We start from the raw sequence: 20,634 nt of genomic DNA on the forward strand, positions 1-20,634 counted from the left end.
AAAAAGTCCATCTAAGCAAAATGCTAGCAGGCATCTCCATTGCTCCACACCTTTGCACTTTGACCATCCCCTGTCATGCGAACAAAATGGTGATAGTTGACCACGCCCACTTTTAGCTTTATTTGCAATCTTCAGAAACCTATGACGTCACCTAAAGAAAAGACGTAAAATCAACTATATACAAAAATGCTTCAAACACACAACAGGAGTCCCAGTTTGTGGGTATTAAATCAGGTTTATTTTGTACAGTACAGTAGTATATATTACAGCAGTATATATTACTTGTATCCTGTCACATTTGGTGCAAGTAGACGTGCAAAAACGTGCAAAGTTAAACCGGTGTGGGCGTGTGTGTGTGAACTGCGAACATTATAATGGCATTTGTGTGTGACTCATCTTTGCAGAAAGGCTTAAATATACTCCTCATCAAATACATTAAAGAACCTATGATATTTTGACTCGTAGACTGAATCTCTGCTTCTTTCGTGTCTGTCTCTGCCACTGACTGCTGTTTATCTGACATGAAGCAGCAGGAGAAGCAAACACGCATGCGAGAACAGTGGTTGGAGAGAACCACACATTTGCATTTAAAGGCACGGCAACAAAATCAGCTACAATTTCTTCAGACCCCAAAATGTACATATTCTGCAGGGTATAATAAACGACCTGATGGATATTTTTGAGCTGAAACTTTAGTCACATTCTGGAGACACCAAAAACGTATCTTACATTTTGTAAACGGGGTCAAATATGAGCTCTTTTATACCAGGTGAAAACAGGGCCCTAGTTGCCTTCTTACCCTTCAGTTCTCAATTTAGACGATGAGGTCAGAGTTTTGTGCAGGTAATAATATACTCCAATCCAGGATCCAGGATGTCACTGATATGACTATACCCAAAAAGAGCTGTATGTGTATTCTTTAATAGACTGAGCCCATAAATCTTAATGATGGTCTGATTGTCCCCAATGTCGTGCTAATCATTAGCATAATTCTGCAGGGACCATGACTTCCCCATGGCGCTCCATCACACAGCAGAAACTCATGTCCGTTAAGTATACTAATTAGCACCCTAAATGTATCTTTGGTCGAGAGTGCATTGAATCACACCGATTTCCCTCCGCATATTTATAAGTCACGAGCTCACATTCATGTTTATGTGGCATAGCCGAGCCATATGGAGACACATTATAATCCACCTTGTGGAGCCATCAAAATGACAATATGAGGATGATTTGCACATGGCAAGGATTAATTTCCACAAGAGCACAGAGCCATCAATACAGAATGCAGTTTACCCACTTAATCGCAGACCCCTGGGTGAGAGGCAACATATTGGGATCTTGAGGACAGCAATTAAAAATTTAATTTCTTCCTCTCACTGGTTTGTCTTCATTAGTGAGGCTTAGAGTGATGGCGACTGTAGACCTAAAACATGTTGGCCAGTGGCACTACAACAAGTTTTTAGCTTTGGGGTGGGAGAGAAGACAGGCATGTTGTGATGTCACTAAATTGAGGTGGCTGAACTCATGAATATTAATTTTGTAATGATGTTGTAGATGTTTCACACTTGTTAGGTTTCTGTTTCTGTTCCGTTATTTGTGCAAAACTTTTGCAATATTTTTTTAAATGTTGATAAGTAAATTATGTTGAAATAGAATTGTTTTCGTTGTTATTAAATGTTATGTAGCTGAAACCCCAAAATAATAAAAGATGATGGATGTTGATGGATGTTAGTAGGTTTATGGATATCACAGTATTATATATAACAAAGGGCGGCATGGTGACTCAGTGGTTGGTATTGTGGTCTCACAGCAAGAAGTTTGCTGGTTTGAGTCCTGGCTGGGCCGATTGGCATTTCTGTGAGTTTGCATGTTCCCCACGTGTTCATGTGGGTTTCACCTGGGTGCTCAGGTTTCCTCCACAATCCAAGACATGCTCTATAGGTGAGTTGAATAGATTAAATTTGTTGTAGTGTATGAGTGTATGTGTGAATGAGTGTGTGGTGTTTCCCAGTACTGGGTTGCAGCTGGAAGGGCATGTGATGCTTAAAAAAATATGCTGGAATAGTTAGTAATTTATTTCGCTGTGGTAACTTCTGAAATAGAGACTAAGCTGAAGAAAAATAAATGAATGAATAAATATTTAACCAACTTAGACTTGTGCATGTTCGCTTGAAAAGCGATGCAAGCTTGTAGTGTGCTATACGAAACAGTGAATTCAGATTTTCTAGATCAACAAGGCCTCTTTCAGCACTGTCTGCATCATGCCTAATAGAGGCAGCTTCTATGAATAAACATAGCACTGTATGACATGTGCATCCCTTTTATTTTATTTTTATTTTATTTTTTCGTTTTGACTCAACATATTCACACAATTGCTTATCATGTCATCAACTACCTGATATTCCAATTTACATAAACGTGTAATAGATCATGACCTATGTCGTAAGATAGGCATAGCCATGTTTACATGTGGCCGCACGTTTGCCTCATTCATAAAAAGCAAAACACACAGGATTGAGCACATAAATTCACCAGTTACTCCCCAAATAGTACTTTATTGGTAATATGTAATGTAATCATAAGCTTGACAAACAGTTTTGGAGAATTTGATGTTTCCCCATTCAGACAGAATGACTGAGCATACTGTCCAATAGGTGCTTGAAAGATGGCTGAGTGAAATGACTTGCCTTAAAGAGACTTTGTAACAATCGTCCCTTTCTTTTTTTCTGCAGTTGAACAATGATGCATTGGAATCAGCGTCAAATACTCCTTATCATGCGTACAGACAAAGGTCAGTTGAGCAGGTTTAGCTCCTCAAGAATGGATCAATGGAGTATGCTTATAATGAAAGAGAGAAGATGAGCATATTTAAATAAAAAAATGTTGAAAAACGTTTGCTTGAGTGGGATAAAAGTGGAAGAGTTCATAATTGGATCAAACTAAATGAAACTTTTCTCTCCCCCACAACTAGTTTATAGTTTTGAGGGTAATTACAATTGAGGTTTATCTGTCTTTCACTGACATTTCATATTTGAGAAGGGTGGAGCAAAGGATTATCTGTGGACGTTTTATCCTGTCAGGATGAAACATGTTGAATATCACAAAAAATGACTTGGAATCCAACAGCTCTGCATCTCACTTACAATCATTGTCAGTTCCACTTTAGATAAATTCACTATCCAGAATCAATTCCCATCTTCACTGGCATGCAGAATGAGTTGAGAAATGCAATCAAATTACAAGTAAGCGTTCAAGAAATGTGTCTCAGGCCTTTCAAAACTACAGCGAAAACAAACAAGGTACGACAGCCAATGAATTTCTGGATTTAATGGCAAGATAGAAAATCAGTCTTAGGGGGGTTTCTGATAAGAAGTCAGTGTGGAATAAAAGATTGCTTGCTTTTATTTATTTATTTATTTATTTATTTATGTTCTATCTCAGTTAATTAAATATAATCAATTAAATATATCAATTCATTCAGTCATTAAATAATTGGATTCATACATCACAAGATATGAAATATCTTTATATTTATTATTATTTTTTTTAATAATGTTCTTTCTCAATTAAATGTTGTGGTGGGGAGAGCGTGGCTGAACACCCGAAAGGGGGAGAGAGAGAGTGGAGACACCGGCGGCTGGTCAGTAGCCCAATCAGAAATAATTAATAACACCTGTTTTCTCTAGTGATTGGGTCGGAGAGACGCCTTAAGGGAGCGAGAGAGACCAGTCGAGAGAGAGAGAGAGCGAAGCAACAACCACCTTGAGGAGTTGTTGTTGATGCGCGGAAAAGAAATAAAAATAAAGAAACATTGTTACTACCTTACGCCGACCCTGTCTTCTTCTTCCCTCACAAAGAACCGTACAACAGTGGTGCCGAAACCCGGGAAGAAGAAGAGATCTCGCTGCCAAGATGACCACTCCGTCCACCAGTCCATTTGCGGAAGTGATCCAGGCGCTCGCGGTCCTCCACCGTGAACAGCACCAGGAACTCCTGGATGTCCGGGCTGAGCAGGAAGAGCGATTTAAAGTCCTGGTGGAGGCCCAGCGCGAGGACCGTGAGCTCGTCCGGAGTCTGCTGGACCGGGAGATCCAGCCCGCCGTAACATCAGCCACCCACCCTCCCATAACACCACACAAGATGGGGCCCACAGATGACCCGGAAGTCTTTCTCGACTTATTCGAGAAGATGGCTAAAGCGTGTGGGTGGCAGCGGGCCAATTGGCCGGTACGAGTCATCCCGCTGCTGTCGGGCGAAGCCCAGACCGCCGCACAGCAGCTACCGGCCGAGGATCTCCTGGACTATGCTCACCTGAAGCGAGCCATACTTCAGCGGGCCGGCCGCAATCCGGAGGAACAACGCCAGCGCTTCCGGTCGCTGAAGCTGGAAGAAAGCGGCCGGCCCTTCGTATTTGCCCAGCAGCTCCATGACGCCTGCCGCAGATGGCTGGTACAGGATGACCGGACCATCGCCCAGGTCGTGGATGCCGTGGTACTGGAGCAGTTCATAGCCCGCCTTCCTTCCCGAACATCGGAATAGGTCCAGTGCCACCGGCCAGACGATCTGGACACGGCCATCCAGCTGGCGGAGGATCACCTGGTAGCGAGGTCCAGGGTCGGCGAAATAACCTCTCTCTCTCTCTCTCCCCCTGTCCCATCTCTGTCTCTCTCTCCTCCCACTCCCAGGCCCAGATCGCGGGGACCGCCCATCCCGGCGCCCAGGAGGTGAACCCCAGGCCCGGACCCTCAGCGCTTCACGCCTCGCTGGGGCGCTTATCGGGATCGGGAGGGGGACGCCCGAACTATGGGCGGGTTTCAGGCCCCGACAGGTCTCTCTCCGGCCCAATCGGTTGGTCCTGCTGGCCCCGGGGGTGTAACGGGAAGGTCTGGGCCGGCGTGTTGGCATTGCGGGGGGGAGGATCATGCCCCAGAGAACTGCTCCGTAATGGAGGTGGGGGCATTGATCCGCCTGCCCGACGCGCCAGCCGTCGCCCCCGGTCGCAATGGGCTGTATCAAATACCAGTGAGTATTAAGGGGGATACCTATCAGGCCTTGGTGGATTCAGGCTGTAACCAAACCTCCAAATCTTAAGCGCGGGTGTGTCTTGGAAAAATAAATCGCCGAATAGGGGGCGGGTCGCTCAGCTGGGGGAATCCCAAGTGATGACGTCACGCGCTGACTCAGGGGCAGGGCCGGGAATTTCCCGGTGGAAAGACTTTCCCCTGGAGCAGTCGCGTGACGACACGCTGAGACATGCACTGAAAAGAGTGCAGGTCATTGATGGGAGAATCCTCCAGCCTGATCGACCCCTGTCCTATCCGTATTTTAAGATTATTAATGACAGGGTGTATCGAGTGACCCAAGACACTCAAACAAAGGAAGATACAACCCAATTATTAGTACCAAAGAGCCGCCGGGAAATGCTTTTCCAGGCGGCTCACTCGAATCCCATGGCCGGACATTTAGGTCAAGCGGCCACTCTAAATCGCCTCATGACCCGATTCTTTTGGCCGGGCATTCACGGGGATGTTAGCAGATGGTGCGCTGCATGCCGTGAATGTCAACTGGTGAACCCATCGGCCACATCAAAAGCGCCATTGCGCCCTTTACCAATCATGGAGATCCCCTTCGAGAGAATTGGTATGGATCTCATCGGGCCATTAGAGCGATCCGCACGCGGGCACCGCTTTGCATTAGTCCTAGTGGATTATGCAACACGATACCCGGAAGCAGTAGCGCTCCGTAACATCTCAGCAAAGAGTGTTGCGGAAGCTCTGTTTAGTCTGATCTCCCGAGTGGGGATCCCCAAGGAGATCCTCACTGATCAAGGCACCGCGTTCATGTCACGTACACTACGCGAACTTTACGGATTATTGGGCATTAAATCGATTCGCACCAGCGTCTATCACCCACAAACAGACGGGCTGGTGGAAAGGTTTAATCGCACGCTTAAATCGATGATCCGTAAATTCGTTCACGAGGACGCGAAAAATTGGGATAAGTGGTTGGAGCCCTTATTATTTGCTGTGCGGGAGGTTCCCCAAGCCTCCACGGGGTTTTCCCCCTTCGAGCTTCTCTACGGCAGACAGCCCCGTGGGGTTTTGGATGTTGTTAGAGAGGTTTGGGAGGACGAGCCTTCACAAAGCAAAAACGAAATTCAATATATCCTGGACCTACGAGCAAAACTCCACACACTGGGGCGGCTCTCTATGGAGAATTTGCTCAAGGCCCAGGAGGAACAACGCAGGCGATATGATAAGGGCACTAAACTACGAAAATTCACAAAGGGAGATAAAGTCCTTGTACTGCTGCCTTCTTCCAGTTCCAAATTACTCGCCAAGTGGCAAGGGCCGTTTGTGGTCACACGACGAGTTGGCGATCTTGATTATGAGGTGGTGCGAACGGACAGGAGGGGAGCACGTCAAATTTATCATATTAATTTATTAAAACTGTGGAGGGAGCCGGAGGAGGTGATGCTGGCGGCACTTGTTACCAGCGAGGATGACCTGGGACCGGAGAGTGTTAGCCGGAATGGGGCAAACACCCTGGTCGCCGGGGGTGACCATCTTTCGCCCGCTCAGCTCACCGATGTCCGGCGCCTCCAAATTGAATTTGCAGACGTGTTCTCCACCCTACCCGGGCGCACTAACTTAATTCAGCACCACATCGAGACCGAACCGGGCGTGGTCGTAAGGACCCGACCGTATCGCTTGCCTGAACACAAAAAAAAGGTGGTTCAGGATGAATTAAGAAAAATGCTGGAAATGGGTGTAGTAGAAGAATCCCGCAGTGACTGGGCCAGCCCGATCGTTTTGGTACCCAAAACAGATGGGTCGGTCCGGTTTTGTGTGGATTATCGCAAATTAAATGCTGTGTCGAAATTCGACGCGTATCCAATGCTGCGGGTTGACGAGTTGCTCGACCGGTTAGGCGCTGCTCGCTATTATTCGACATTGGATCTGACAAAAGGCTATTGGCAGATACCCCTAACTCCTTTATCCCGTGAAAAAACGGCCTTCACGATGCCGTTTGGTTTACACCAATTTGTGACGCTTCCGTTCGGGTTGTTCGGGGCACCGGCCACGTTCCAGCGCCTGATGGACAAAATACTGGCCCGTCACTCGGCATATGCCGCTGCCTATCTGGATGATATAATCATATACAGTAATGATTGGCAGCGGCATATGCAACATGTGCGGGCGGTGTTAACGGCGCTGAGGCGGGCCGGGCTTACGGCCAACCCGAGGAAGTGCGCGGTTGGGCGTGTGGAGGTGAGGTATCTGGGCTTCCACTTGGGCCATGGGCAGGTGCAGCCCCAAATTGATAAAACTGCAGCAATTGCAACTTGTCCAAGACCCAAGACCAAAAAGGAGGTAAGACAGTTTTTGGGTCTGGCGGGATATTACAGACGGTATTATTATTATATGTGTGAATGGGAGTGTATGGGTGTTTCCCAGTGATGGGTTGCAGCTGGAAGGGAACATATGCTAATATGCAATTGTGCTGCATTCATAACTGCTGTTAAAATTATAAGCTATGGTTTTGTGCCTTTACATTTCACAAATACTTTTGAAAATAGACTTTATAATTAAACTTATAGAAAGAAAAATAAAAGATTGCATTGTTGCTATTGTGTAAGCTATAAATACAGTGTATTTATTTTATTTTTATTTTTTGTAAAATGAAGACATCCTGTGCATGACATGCATGTTAAAAGTTATAGTATATGCAAGTATATGCAAGCTTGACAACCAAAGCATTGGTGGTAGAGTGTATGTTGTATTTCTCATTGTATTTCTCATGGATGTGATTCTTCCCTATAAATTTGTGTAAATCCAAATGGATTTTTATTTATTTATTTATTTATTTATTTATTTATTTATTTATTAATTTTCTTTTTTTTTTTTTTTTTTTAAAGGGGTGAGGGTCTCAGTTAGGCATGGGTCATATAGGATTCTGATGGTATGATAAGCTTGGATGAAATGTCACGGTTTTACTATATTGTGGTCACTTCTCTAAAATATTAAAAATTTCTGGGTAAAAAAAACTTAAACTTTATATACTAACACAATATATTTTATTTTGAGAAACATATATATATATATATATATATATATATTCTACTGGAGATACTGTTGCCCTAAAACCAAAAGTCTTACTTATACCATAAACAATATAGCAGAAAATGTTTGCGGTTTTAAAATCTTAACTTTTCCAAACAATGTTATACTTTGAAAACAGTTATCGTCCCATGCCTAGTCTCAGTGAGGTTCATGGTCATCAAAGCAGACAACCTGATGGTTTGCGCCTTCACTATCATCATTGTGCAAAAGAAGAAGCAGTAACTGCTTTATTCCAGACGTCATTCAGGGATGTAATTGTAGACCTACTAGGCTACTCTGTATATAATATAATGATATTGTGTAGTCCTATAATGTGCATGTGTGACTTAGCTGCTGACAATATGCAAAATTATGAAATCGCTTTAAATGCGTGTGCACTTATTCCGCTCTTACATTTGCATCACGACCACGTGTGCTCCATGTACATTATAAATATAGCCAGGATGCACATTTGTTATTATCCTCTGCAAGTCATCTGTCCTTATGTCTTCATTTATTCCGTGCTACAGCCTAGCACCTCAAATGTAATATCTGAAAGTTTCATAAGTTTTGATGATATTACTAATTTATAAAGAAATATTTTATAATTAATTAAAACTATTAAAAAGCATGGACTAAGACGAAGGAAATGGAAAGTGAACGTGATAAACTCTTTAGCATGGAGATTTTTTTTCAGGGTGGAATGTGTCTACACAATTCAGCTGGGCTTAATATTTTTACAGTTTGAATTGTTATCTTCCTTCTTTTTTTTGTCCTTGGCTGATCACATGCCATATTTCTTTACAAAGCATTACCAATAACAGGACTGGCATTGATAATACAACATTTTAAGATGCTATTATGGATACGTGCGTTGTGAACTTGGATTGGTTTGGCTTCATTGTTGTCTGTGTGCAGAGATTCAGCTTTCCTCACTAAATAACTATCCATATTGAATATAAAAGTCCATTATAGATCAGAACACACTTTAGAAGAGCATTTAAAGACTTTTTGAATTTTCAGACCTTTCGTTTATTGCATATTACGATGGTGTTGCAGTAAGGTTTGAGAGGAGAAATCAGGACGAGTTAAAAACTCAAGTGTCTGAAGCAATTGCATTTGTTTCAGGGTCTCAGGGGTTTTCCACCTGGCTGTGCTCGGGCTGTAGAGGCAGGACTGATGAAAAATTCACAAGATGGCAAATATAGGAAATGAATGGGATGGATGGGAGTGATTGGCCAGGGACCTTGTTGGGAGAGTTTGGGGCTTTGTGGTGTTTCTGGTCTATTTTTTTTTTTATCTCCCTTCAAAACATGCAACAACAAAAACATATGTTACATCCGAATGCATTTGTCTCATCTTTAATGCATTGCTCGAATCATTTAATTCAGCCATGTGGGTTGTGACATACATGGAGTATGATTGTATGGAAATGTTGCCTTGGGAGCTGAGCTTTCTGCAGTTTCTCAATTACTATCCTTTGTTCATGTACCGTGACTCATCAATCTTGCTCTTGATTTTGAATGATCTTCTATCTTCAGCCAACACCAGTGTGGTCTTATAAGTATTTATCATAGTGTTTTCATACAAAGTGACATATTGTTCTCATAATGTATTTCTACTGTTTGGTTGGACATTTATAAGAGCGGTATATGTACTGATTGCTTCTACAAGTTTGTTTTGTTTGTGAGTAATAAACTAAAGATTGAAATGTTTTTGAATTTGAATTCTTGAATTAAATATTTGTTGAAGTATCAGATTATTGGGGATTTTCTAAATATCACAGTGTTAATGGTGTATAAAATAATAATAATAATAATAATAATAATAATAATAATAATAATAATAATAATAATAATAATAATAATAATAATAGTAATAATAATAATAATAATAATAATAATAATAATAATAATAATAATAATTTAAGATACTTTTAAAAACATGGTAATTTCTTAATGTACATTTTGATTTTTTTTTACATTTTCACAGCCACATGATCTCAAAAGTTGAAAAAACGATATATTCATTCATTCATTTTCTTTTCTGCTCAGTCCCTTTATTAATCTGGGGGTCGCCACAGCGGAATGAACCACCAATTTATCCAGCATATGTTTTATACAGCGGATGCCCTTCTAGCTGCAACCCAACTCTGAGAAACACCCACACACTCTTCCACACACATACACTACAGCCAATTTAGCTTATTCAATTTACCTGTAGTGCATGTCTTTAGACTGTGAGGAAAACCGGTGCTTAAACTAGTGACCTTCTTATATATTAGGGCTGGATGATATGGCAAAAATTTATATCACGATATATTTCTTAATTTCAATACAATATAATTACGATATCGATATGGACAATATTAAAAACACAGGAAAAAAATGCCAATAACGCGCACAATATATGTCTGTACCTACAAATGTCTGCAAACTGAATTTGTAAAGTCTATTATACCTCCAAGTTCTTATAACTTTTTTTTTTATAAATAAAAACAATGTAAAAAATGTATGTTCACTTTTTTATTTGTATTAGACTTTACAAAGAAGAAATGTAAAATAAACTATCAAATAAATAAAACTCTCAGACTCAGGTTATTTATTTATATAAATAATATATAGACAAAGTTCATGGAGGTTAGCTTGACCAACGTAATCAGAAACCTTTATCACCGTTTTTTTTTTTTTTTTTTTTTTTTTTGTATGTTCTGAATATTTTACAATCAGAATAATACCAAAACCTTACAATTATAACATCCACATCCTAAGAAACATAGAAAAAGAATAATAATTATAATAATAAAAAAATCTAAAAGAGTACGGGCTACATTAATATTTGCAATAAAAAAGAGTTGTTTGAATATACTCATAGTTCTGGTTGCTTTTCATCTTGATTGTCCTTTAAGGGTTCTATCTGACTATTTATATTTTTGTATGTAATTACTTAATTAAATTAAAAGGTTTAACATAAAATATTTCGTATATATTTTATATAGTCTATTTATATAGACTAATATTTTATATTATTTCATATAACACATCTTCATTGTTTAACAAATTGAATACCTCTTTTAATCGCATTCTTTCTATTTCATCAGCTTTGCAATAACCAGATTCCTGATAAATATGTTTGTGAATTTTATTTTGTAAGTTTGTGCGAGTGCTATGCCAGCATGCAGCAAGTTTGTGTTTGTGAGTTTTATTTTGGGTGTTTATGCGAGGATCGAGTATATGCATGGATCAAGTTTATATGTAAGTGCGTGTGTTAATGTGGGAGTATATGCACGGATCGAGTTATGTATGTGCGTGTGTATGTGGATGTATGCAATATGCAATAAGTTTATATATATAAGCGCAAGTTTTATACATGTTTTGAACATTCAATAGTATAGGTTTATATGCGAGTAATTTATAGGTGTCTATATGCACGTGTTGATAAGCGAAGTTTTATTTAAATCCTAAACGCTCCTCTAGCCATCTGTATGCTTCATTGCCTTCTCTTCTGATATTGCTGATTTCGATGTCGGGAAGGTGGATGGTGGTAAGGCGACAGGTTGGCTTAAACTGTTATGATGCCTCATCTTCTGTCATTGCTTTTGACTCTCAGAATGTTCTATCAGGTGGAACAGATTTGATGTGTTCATTTTTCAGAGCATCGAATCTATAAGATTATTTGAACTTAAAAAGCCGAACTACTTCCATATCCCCAATACTTCAATCCCCCAACGCCCTCCAGATACTTTAGTTTCCACCACAGTCCAAAAACATGCACTATAAATGAATTGGGTAAACTAATCTGGCCATATTGTATCACAGATTAGTTACATATGCTGGAATAGTTGGCGATTCATTCCGCTGTGGCATTCTCTGATAAATCAGAGTCTAAGCCGAAGGAAATGAATTAGAATACTATATAATGTATATAATATGTATATAATGTAATAGTTATATTTACTGTTTGCCTGTTACAACTCTATTTTTTTCTAAATCATTTAGTTTTAATAATCTAAATCATAATATTTTTTAATCAATCAATAAATTAATAGTAACTCTTATTTTAGGAGATTTCTTTTTTTATCAAATGAGAATTGACTTTTTAATGGTTCTTGGTAAATAAATATTTAATACAACTGTAAGTTGTAAAAGTTTAATACAAATGTAAGTTATACATTATATATGTAAATGGTTTCTATTTTAGAGACTGTGGTTAAATTTATATTATGCGATTCAGTGACTGCAAAAATGTATATACTGTATGCACTTTCAATATAAATACCCTGGCCACAGCTCACCAGCTATTTGCAGTGTAACTCTAAAAGGTTTTGTTCATCAAATCTTGAAAGTTGAATTCTATAGGAGAAGCTGATGCTAAGAAGTCGCACCCAGTGGGGTTTTGGCTGCCACTCTGCAGATGAGGGGATGATTCATGATTGACTAGCATGAAAGGAAAAGAGTTATTTATCAAGAGCTAGACGCCGAGCACTGCCAGAATGCAAATTGACTGTTAATTGAGTGTTGGATGGATTTGAGTAATAGGTGGAGATTTTCAGTCATCAGTGCACATCACCACTAAAGCATAGAATGAATCTATAAACAGAGGCATACTTAGACACAGAACGCTGAAGAAGGGGCAAAAAAAAAAAAAGTTTGTCTGAGTGCTCAAGAGTCAAGAACATTGGTTCAAATTGAAAGTAAATTAAAATTTTGCTCAGAAAAAAAACTTTTCTTGTCAAGATTCAGTTCAAGAACAAGCCATTTTGTGGGGTTTGAATTAATTTAGTTAAATGTTTATTTGAAGTACCACAGAATCTTGATTGAACTTTAAATGTCAAGTTTTCATGACTAAAGTCCACCATTATTAATTATCCATTTATATTAAAGGCCCATAATTAAATATTATAAGGATTAACATAAAACGGGGTTGTTTAAATGTTTTCATATCATCAATCTCATTAGTTTTCAAAATTATCAATTACATGAACACTCAAAAACATGCAAAAAAAAAACAAAAACTAAAAATGCCACACACAGATCGTAATTAATGAAATGAAGAAAAGGGAACTGATTTTACTTTCTGGCAAAAAGGCAGTTGGAACTGAATTACTGCTTACTCCCAAAATTGCGATGATAGCGAGGTAACCAGAGTAAATATGGTGTCAGCAATTTTGGGCCAATTTAATATTACAACATCAGACAACTACATGAGCTGCAATTTGAACTAAATCACAGATGTCAGAGATGTATTTATAGCACTTTTAGCATATAATACTTTTTTTTTTTACTTTCAGTAGATTCATTCATTCATTTTCTTTTCGCCTTAGTCCCTTTATTAATCCGGGGTCGCCACAGCAGAATGTACCGCCAACTTATCCAGCACATGTTTTACGCAGTGGATGCCCTTCCAGCTGCAACCCATCTCTGAGGGGTCCAAAACATCCAAAAACACTCATTCGCACTCATACACTATGGACAATTTAGCCTACCTAATTCACCTGTACCGCATGTCTTTGGAATGTGGGGAAAACCAGAGCACCCGGAGGAAACCCAAAGTGAAAGAAATACACTTTATTAAACGTCATTTGTTTAAGCATTAAAGGGCACCTATGGTGAAAAATCTACTTTTCAAGCTGTATGGACAGACATATGTGCATGCATGGTGTATAGACTATCATATTGGGGTGAAATAAACACACCCAGTCCTTTTTTTTCAATTTAGCAACATAAAAACAGTGAAACCAATTTGAGCGGTTTTAAGATCAACCGCAACTTTACGTAGGAGTGCGGTCCCCCCCGCCCACCGAATTGATTGACAGCTGCGCGTATTAACATGTCCCGGTTGTCACGTGTATAATTAACTCAACAAGACCAGACGTGTGCAAATACAAGGTCTGTTCAGTTTGCTAGGTTCATCAATCATCATCAAATGTGATCAAAATGTGATCAAGTTTCACATGTTTAAAATGTTTTAAAACAGAGCATGTGTGTAATGAAGTACAGCGATTTAGCTTAGCTTAACTTCATCAGCACAGCCGCGTGTCCTTACTACATACTGCGCCACTGCGTCGCCATTATTATCATTTATTATTATTATTATTATTATTATTATTATTAGTAGTAGTAGTAGTAGTAGTAGTAGTAGTAGTAGTATCTTTATTAATGGTAATAGTGATAAAAATAATCATGGCTGAAATCATGAGATTCATTTGAAAGTGCATACAATAAGAAAGCATTTAAATTTATTGAAATTTGTGAATATATTTAAAAAAACATACCCTTAATAAATACCACCTTGATGAACAGAATTATTTTCTTAAAAAGAAAAAAAAACACGAAAAAATAAACTGACCCCAAACTTTTAATTAAAAATTATTTATTTATATATTTATATTTATTTTGTGAATTTGTCATCATGTGTTTTGTAGTAACTTGCTCTGTCTTATACCTTTTTTCCCATGGTCATATCTATTTTTTTCTGCACATGGATGTCAGTTCTCTATTTTCATCTACATGATGAGAACACAAAGCTCTTCTTTCTCAAGGAGCTGGTCTAGAGGGATTTAAATGCGTTTGGCTCTGTTTAACATGATGAGCATTTGTATTCAGAGAGGGAAGGGATGGAATGGCTTTGAACTGAACATGAACTGTATAAAAAAAAATTCTTAACTCTGTAACAATTATGAAGGTCAAATTTGTATTTTATGGAAAAGGCAAGTACAAAAGCAAAAATAATACTACATTTAATTAGTTGAGGCTGCTGATATTATCTAATATCAAGGATAATAATAATAATAAATAATAATACTAAAATAAAATAAAATATGAACTAATTATATTAATAAAAACTAATAAAAAAATAAATAAGTTGGATAAAATCTGTATAAAATGAATGTTATGTTTTAGTGTGCATTGTTTTAAATGCATTGCTATTTGTAGTAGTAATATTAATATTAATAATAATAATAATAATAATAATAATAATAATAATAATAATAATAATAATAATAATAATAATAAATAATAATACTAAAATAAATTAAAATATGAACTGATTATATTAATAAAAACTAATAAAAAATAAGTTGTATAAAATGAATGTTATGTTTTAGTGTGCATTGTTTTAAATGCATTGCTATTTGTAGTAGTAATAATAATAATAATAATATTAATAATAATAATAATAATAATAATAATAATAATAATAATAATAATAAATATAATAATCAGGGTTTGACATTAACACTAGCTGAATGCGGGTAGATTTCAGCAGTAGGGGGTTGAAAATATTTTTTTAATTGTAGTTAAAATTGTAGCTTTGAAAGAAGGATGGCCCAATATTCGTGCAAATGTGATCTTAGAAATGAGAAGCAGCATGACTGACAAAAAAAGAATTGTGTCCGCGCAAGCAAAAAAACAAAACAAAACAGGTGAAAACCTAATGAGTTGATGATCACTTGTGCGCACTGGTGGTGTGATGACCAGAGACTGGACAAAAAGCGATGATCATGCACCCACAGTCCTGCTGCTTTCAAGAGTTTAAAAAAAAAAAAAATAAAAAATATATATATATATATATATATATATATATATATATATATATATATATATATATATATATATATATACATATATTTTTTTGTAAACATAAGTGGCTGTTGCATTCTATGAACAGATTATTAATGGCCGTAACGGTACTTTTTTTTTACCTTTCCTTTGCTTACAGTTATTTTTATTAATATGGTTTAGTTATCTTTTTTTTTTTTTTTTTTTTTTTTGCAATAACATTGCTTTAATATGAGATTAACTCTCCATTTATGTGTAGTGATCTGGGACATTTAGCCAGGACAGACTACTGTGATTAGTGATCTAAAGATACATGACAATAATAATTTTTTAAAGAAAGGTTTTGTTGATTTGAAAAGTGCATGTATACAGCCATATTTTGCTTGTTTTAACACCTTATTAAAAATTGTGGCTAAGAAATAATTATTTATTTATTTTGGTGTGGTCAGAGGTAAATTTGGTAAATCCTTAATTTTGAGCACTAACAAGTCATGCGAAATAAAAAAATAATAGCAATGTGACACTATGAACCATGACCTATTTTCTCATGCTCATTGAGCAAGCTCATACACAACACACAAAAAAAGTTAAATGAATGAGGAGGCATATGGACAAAACACAAAATCTAAATCAAGTAATTTTAACGTCAAAGTCAAATGTATGCATATAAAATATATTTCCCCAACAACATAATTGCGACTAGTAAAATTGGTGAGTGGCTAGTAATGGTAGAAATCTACAAGCCATTGTGGCTTGTGATAAAAAAAAGTTAATGTCAAGCCCTGATAATAATAATAATAATAATAATAATAATGATAATAATAATAATAATAATAATAATAATAATAATAATAATAATAATAATAATAATGATAATAATAATAATAATAATAATAATAATAATAATAATAATAGTAATAGTAATAGTAATAATAATAATAATAATAATAATAATAATAATAATAATATAATTTGTTTCATGTTTAATAAAAATAATGAAACATTATTAAAAATCAAAAAAATTATTGTATAAACTGCATTGTTTTTGAATGTTTAGTTGCTATCGATGATAATAATAATACTAATACTAATTATTATTATTATTATTATTATTATTATTATTATTATTATTACTATTATTATTATTATATAACTTAACCATCCTGTTTAGCATTTTTTTTACCAAATGGCATACATTTTTATTTAGAATTTTGCCATAATTATTTGTCATAATACATTCTATATAGCCAAAATATCAGAAAGCTTAAACGTAGAGCAGATGCTGTTTATTCATGTCAAAGAACATCTGGCAAACTCTTTTGTGGTCCTCAAAGGAGACTAATGGACTCATTAGGTGTGCATCATTAAAAAGGACGGACTGGGAAATATTTAAAAAGTCACACAAACTTGATCATTTCTGTTAATTATGCATTAAATGAACTCCTACAATGGCCAATGTAGGAGCAATTTTTTCGTGATCTCTTTTTGTGATATATATATTACCTCATACATGGTTTGTCATAAAGCTTTCACATGGATACATACAAACGCATGCGAACACCATAAAGATGTCAACTCTCTTTCTAAATGGCTATAATGATATGAGCAATGATTTTGATGAAGTAGGTTGTAAAACTAGAGTGGAATATAATGATGGACAGAAAGCATACAGTTGACTTGAAAATGAGGATGCTATAGTTGTTTTTTTAATGCATCAGCTTGCTAAGCACTTCTTAGTATTCACCGTGCACAGCAATCTTACATGCAAACAGTAGATATTCTGGCATATAATTTAAACAAATAAGAATCAATGCAAAAATATGCATTAGCGCTGCAGTAATGTGCTAAACACAAGCGTTAACAGGTTGTCAATTCAGATTAGCGGTAATCTAGCCAACCAATGATTGCTGAAAGGTAACTACCGTTGTTCTCAGAGTGGATTCTTGGTGAATTTGTCTCTGGAGGAAGCAATGCACTGCTCTGAATGGCACATTACTTAATATTGAGTTAAGAGTAAACAACACAAAGAACTATTGAGATTTACTTAAGGTGGCAATCCCTCGCTTCAGATCTGCTCTTCTGTAGTGGCATCTGCTAAAGGGTTAGAAAAATGTTGTTTACACAAGAAAGAAAATAGTTCACGGGTCAGTCTTACGTATTGTTGCTGAAATATATAGTCAAACCAAAACGTATTAAGGATTATACAGTTTGATATTTATTTTGCTAGTGGGTGTAAAGATTGTTTATGTAAGTGGGGATAGCAAAATAATCTAAACAGTGATGTACAGTGCATCCGGAAAGTATTCATAGTGCTTCACTTATTCCACATGTTTTTATGAATGAGAAGCGACGGTGTACAGCCATTTTCAGATCTCTCAAGAGATGTTCAATAGGATTTAGATCTGGGCTCTAGTTGGGCCACTCAAGGACATTCACCAAGTTGTTGTGTAGCCACTCCATTGATATTTTGGTGGTGTGCTTTGAGTCTTTGTCCTGCTGGAAAATGAACCGTCGCCCCAGTTTGAGGTCAAGAGCACTCTGAAGCAGATTTTCATTCAGGATGTCTCTGTACATTGCTCCATTAATTTTTCCCTCTATCCTGGCTGGTATTTCAGTTCCTGCTGCTGAAAAACATCCCCACAGCATGATGCTGCCACCTCCATGCTTCACTGTAGGGAAGGTATTAGTCTGGTGATGAGCGGTACCTGGTTTTCTCCCAATGTAACGCCTGGCATTCACTCCAAAGAGTTAAATTTTAGTCTCATTTTAGTCTCAGAGAGTTGTTTAGTTCTCCTCTATCCACAGAAAAACGCTGGAGCTCAAACAGAGTGACCATCGGGTTATTGATCACCTCCCTGACTAAGGCCCTTCTCCCCCGATCACTCAGCTAGGAAGAGTCCTGGTGGTTCCAAACATCTTCCACTTATGGATGATGAAGGCCACTGTGCTCATTGAAACTTTCAGAGCAGCAGGATTTTTTCTGCAAACTTTCCCAGCCTTGTGCCTCAAGACAATCCTCTCTCTGAGATCTACAGACAATTCCTTTGTCTTCATGCTTGGTTTGTGCATTGACATGCACTGTCAACCCTGGGACTTTATATAGACCTTTTCAAATCATGTCCAATCAACTGAATTTACCACAGGCGAACTCCAGTTAAGCTGCTGAAACATCTCAAGAATGATCAGTGGAAACCGAATGTACCTGAGCTCAATTTAGAGCTTCACGGCAAAGGCTGTGAATACAACAATTTAAAATAAATTTTTTTCAAATTGTCATTATGAGATATTGTGTGTAGAATTTTGAGGAAATAAAATAATTTAATCCATATTAGAATAAGGCTGTACCATAAAAAATGTGGAAAAAGTGAGGCGCTATGAATACTTTCAGGATGCACTCTATCTTTTGCATTTGTCTTTTTTCTGCATACTGTTACATCATCAAAACAGACCTGTGACCCATTTGTGCTTTGTGAAAAACTAGTTGAGACCCCAATTTGTTGCAAAACACAACAATAGGAGCCAGGAATCCCGATTTTGGTAATGGACAAATGTGTACAGGAATTGTTTATTTGTGCTTGGAAGGAAAATTCTTCACTACATAATGAATGAAGTGAATCCCCTTCCCTCAGATCTGTCCACTCCTTTTTGTTAACCTTAACTTCACACTTGGCTCAGAGTTAAGAGCTTTCTTTATCTGCACAGTGAAGTTTGGTGATTTAACACAGCAGTGATAATCCATTTTTCTTTTTGCAAGATTTGGCAATAATTACATCGCAAACAAAATGTGTGAAATGTTCCAGCAGGTGTGAAGGAAAATAACTGCATGCAATTTAAAGTGTTCAAATCAAGGTCAAGTCTGTCATGTGGCCAGCCTCAGGCATGGTAATAATGATTTGTGCTAAAGATTTCCTATACAAAGGCGGTCAGTATAGAGAATGTGGTATCTTTGGCTCTTCACGCAGGAACCAATGTGTCTTCCTGAATTTCATTTTTGACTTAGTGGTCATCATGACACTAACCTGTAATGGACAATTTGTTAGGCACAGCGTTGTAGTTCAGAGTCTGGACCCGCTTTTGACCTCAGAACAGCATTATTTTTTTCATGGCATAGAGTAAACCGGAACCTTTAAACCTTAAAAAATTCCCCAAGAAATTTTGGTTCATTTTGACAAGGCAGTATCACATGTAGGGCAGGGCGATATTGTAAAAAAATATCACAATATCATGTTTCATATCATGCAAAATTGATAATCATTGAATTAAAAAAAATACATTTAAGAACATTAGGATTTTTTTATTTAACTACTTTATTTTAATTGACCAATTACAATTACTAAGCCAAATAGATTTAATAATTTATTAATATTTTATAATAAAATAAACACAAGATTTAAAGAAACTTAATAAATAAAATGTTACAAAGTGCGTGCAATAGTAAAGCGTATACTGAACAATCAAAGCAAACTTTAAAGTGTGAATAATAATGATACGGTAAACCTCAAACTCTGTCAAGAAAACAAATTATGATAATCAAATCTGAGCTTTCAAGTAAATTATCTAGGTATCATTATTCAAATACATACTGCAACATTACAAATTGTGAAGTTGAATGACTACATTATCCCCTATGTTAAAATATCTTTTAGATGGGGAGCTAGGGACTGGGACGCACAAGAAAAGAAACCAAAAAGCCACTCTGGCGACATCCTTACATCCTTATTTATTTACAATCTCCTCGCTACTGCTATACGGAACTCATTTTCGCATGTGTTGTTATTCTGACCTGAAGTGACAAGCGCGTGCATGTGGATACCTTGACCATTTGCAATGGACTTTCGCTCACGCTCGCCTGGTGTCTCTCCTAACTAGGTGACCATCAACCATTTTCTCAGAGGATGACAAACAGACAAGTCATTGCTGCAGCTACGATGCAAGTTTATGGATAAAAGTAAAAACCGCTGCAGTGT

The 20,634-nt window shown here is 37.2% G+C and overlaps 1 protein-coding gene across 2 annotated transcripts in view; it reads left to right on the forward strand.

Moving 5' to 3' along the window:
• Positions 1 to 20,634, forward strand: part of LOC130236979 (inactive N-acetylated-alpha-linked acidic dipeptidase-like protein 2) — a 554,471-nt gene that overhangs the window by 83,603 nt on the left and 450,234 nt on the right. The gene's annotated exons all lie outside the window — the stretch shown is intronic.

This window comes from Danio aesculapii, chromosome 11 (genome assembly GCF_903798145.1).
Source record: "Danio aesculapii chromosome 11, fDanAes4.1, whole genome shotgun sequence".
Classification (NCBI taxonomy): Eukaryota; Metazoa; Chordata; class Actinopteri; order Cypriniformes; family Danionidae; genus Danio; species Danio aesculapii.